Here is a 3,945-nt window from a genome sequence, read left to right on the forward strand (position 1 = left end):
CGAGACTCTTGGATACATGTTTCATGGTTTTGAACACTTGTTTTGAAACAGTTGATTAACATTTTACATTATACTTCCACTGAACGTTTAGTTTGGTTTTAAACTTGTGACTTGGAATTATATTATGAAATGAATGGAATGTTTTGCTTAAATATTAATCATAGTTCAATGTGATTGGTGGCTTGGATCCTAGTACGTCACACGTCCCGCGGTGTTTCCGCATGTGGTATTTTTGGGGTGTGACAAGCAGTACTTAATTTCCCGAACCAAAAGATTTCCAATATCAATTCGGCACCAACTTTTGGTGTTTTCTATATTAGTCTCGGTTTTTACCCTCATGTACCAGTACCGAACAGGACCGTACCGGTATTTTTGATACTAGTACTGGCTCGATAACGTTTGACACCAATCTTATCCCAAATTGTGAATAAATATTATTATAGTATTAAAATAATAAAAATATTAAAAAACTATATCTTATTATAATTTTAAAATTGCTATTCATTAGTTTCTATTTTTAATATATGTATAATATAATATAATGTTAATAAAAAAAGAAAAAAATTAATAGTTGAAGAAAATCAACAAAAAAGTTGTACGATACCGTTGTTGTTCGTACGGTACCCGTAATCAGGGATGAGCAAATGGTACCGGGTAGCAGCATTTAATTTCCCAAACCAAAAGATTTCCAATATCAATTTGGCACCAACTTTCGGTGTTTTCTATATTAGTGTCAGTTTTTACCTTCATGTATTGATACCGAACAAGACCGTACCGGTATTTTTGATACCAGTAGTACTGGCTCGATACTAGTTGACAACAAGCTTATCCCAAACCGTGAATAACTATTATTATAGTATTAAAATAACAAAAGTATTAAGAAAACTATATAATATTATAATATTAAAATTGCTATTCATTAGTTTCTATTTTTAATATATGTATAATATAATATAATTCGGCACCAATTTTTGGTGTTTCCTATATTAGTGTCGGTTTTTACCTTCATGTATCGATACCGAACAGGACCGTACCGGTATTTTTGATAACAGTACTGGCTCTATACCGGTTGACACCAAGCTTATTCCAAACCGTGAATAACTATTATTATAGTATTAAAATAATAAAAGTATTAGAAAACGATATATTATTATAATATTAAAATTACTATTCATTAACTTCTATTTATAATATATGTATAATGTATAATTTTAATATATGTATAATATAATTATGGCATTTTATTTTTATTATTTAAATTATGAGTTATAAATTAATATATCAAAATTAAATAATGTTTAAATTTAAATAAAAATAATAATTAGGTAATGATAAGGGGGCTTTATTCCATACCCTGCAAGTTAAGGGAAGGTCCTTAAAGCCCCATATCTGACGTGGACGTGACGTGCAGCTGACGTGGCGTGACAAAGCCCTTAGGACTTTATCCCACACCCTCCAGCCTAATGGTTGAACATTTTATTTATGAGAAAATAGTTTTTAATATTTGTATAGTATGAAATATTTTACAATCTTGTATCTAGTAAATAGTTTATATATATGTGTGTGCGTATGTATAAATAAATTTCTAGCTCTTTTTTAAGTATATTATGGCTTTGCTTTTTACCTTTTTTTTTCTCATTTTCGTCACTAATGAAATTTATAAGAAATAGCATGGTTGGACGAGCAAAGGCATGGTCTTAATTATAAAGCTTGACTTATGTAATAAAGATTATTTGAGTATTTTGTATTTTTTAATGTAAACATTAATTGGGATACAACATTTTTACGATTACTTTCATATAATAAGTGATTTTCCTTTAATTTTTTGATGCTTTATTTTATTTTCGTTTAGTTTTTGATACTTTATTTTAAAAATATATTGTGCCACTATGTTTCAAACTATTCGCCTCTCTAGGGTTTATTTTTTTTATTTAATTTACTATCAAACTAAAAAATATATTTATGGTAAATGCAAACTCATGTGAAGCATTATTTTCTAACTGTAATTACAATTTACAAGGGTAACTTACTAAAAATAATAATGATCTTTACAGATTATATGACTACAATAATAGTTATTCGTGTTTATAACATAATCATAATTTGTAATTATGTTCATCGTGTATGATGATTATGAAGCAACTTTTTAACATTTTGTGTACTATTATATTTTATATAAACATAGAAAAAATAAGAGCAATATCAAAGATTTGATATACTTAACCTCATACTATTATTATTATTATTATTATTATTATTATTACTACTACTACTATTGCTACTGCTACTGCTACTGCTACTGCTACTGCTGCTAAAAAATATATTTATGGTAAATGCAAACTCATGTGAAGCAGTAGCACTAACGCGTTGAACTACATTCACAAAATTGGATTATACAGACCTACTGATTACATTCATAAACTTTACAGTTGTTTTTTAATTATAGTTATTATTATAAACTGAACCTTGTATATTGGAATAATATAATTATTCAACATTATAAATATAATTAAATTAAGATTTTTCCCAAAATAAAAGTATTGTTGGCGTGTTTTGAATAGTAATTTACCCACTAAATATATTTAGAATAAATTAATTTTTGAGTCCATTTGTTTTAATAGTTTTAACCACTTGAGTTTAAAATAAAAAAGTTTAATGTTCTAAGTCCCTAACCACTCATTTTATAACATTTTGAATCCAACTTCTTAACACTGGTACTTTTCATTGGTGTCGCTGATAAGATGTACCAGGATCTTCGTATGACTTATTGGTGGCCTGACATGAAGAGGGACATTGTTGTGTATGTCTCAAAATGCCTCACCTTTCTGAAGGTGAAAGCAGAACATCAGCGTCCCTCCGGACTTTTAGAGCAACCTAAAATCCCCGTTTGGAAGTGGGATAGCCTTGCTATGGACTTTATTACTAAGTTACCCCGTACACCCGCCGGTCATGATAGTATTTGGGTGATTATTGACCGTCTGACTAAATCAGCCCACTTTCTTCCTATTCGCGAAGATTATAAAGTGGAGAAACTTGCTAGGATCTATACCGATGAGATTATATGCCATCATGGCATTCCTTTTGACATAATCTTTGACCGTGATGGTCGTTTTACTTCACGTTTTTGGCAAACATTTCAGTCTGCTATGGGTTCGCACTTGAATCTTAGCACGGCCTTTTATCCTCAGACGGATGGACAGACCGAGCGTACTATTCAAACCCTAGAGGACATGGTCAGTTCTTGTGTCATCGACTTTGGTGGTAACTGGGATGTACATTTACCATTGATAGAATTCTCGTACAACAATAGCTATCGTTCCAGTATTCAGATGGCCCCCTTCGAAGCTTTTTATGGACGAAATGCCGATCTCCTCTCAGCTGGCATGAGGTTGGGGAAAAGCAGTTCACTGGCCCCGAGATTATTCAAGAAACGACGGATAAGATTCTTCAAATCCGTGATAACTTGATCAAGGCTAGAAGCAGACAAAAGAGCTATGCTGATAAAAGGCGCAAGCCTCTGGAATTTGTTGTTGGTGACCGAGTTCTACTCAAGGTATCTCCCTGGAAGGGAGTGGTTCGTTTTGGTAAAAAGGAAAAGCTCGCTCCTCGCTATGTAGGTCCTTTCGTGATAATTGAGAGGATTGGCAAGGTGGCGTACAGACTCGAATTGCCACAAGAACTAAACAATATGCACCTAGTGTTCCACGTGTCTAATCTTCGTAAATGCTTAGCCTACGAGGAACTGCAGGTTCCCCTTGAAGACTTGCAAATAAATGAAGCTGTCCAATTTGTGGAGAAACCGGTCGAAATCATGGATCAAGCTTTCCAGCGTCTAAGGCGCAGCAAAATTCCCATTGTTAAGGTTCGATGGGAAGGAAAGCGTGGTGCCGAATTCACTTGGGAGTTGAAAAGTGATATGAAGCCCAAGTATCCGCAGCTATTCGA

This window comes from Helianthus annuus, chromosome 10 (genome assembly GCF_002127325.2).
Source record: "Helianthus annuus cultivar XRQ/B chromosome 10, HanXRQr2.0-SUNRISE, whole genome shotgun sequence".
NCBI lineage: Eukaryota > Viridiplantae > Streptophyta > Magnoliopsida > Asterales > Asteraceae > Helianthus > Helianthus annuus.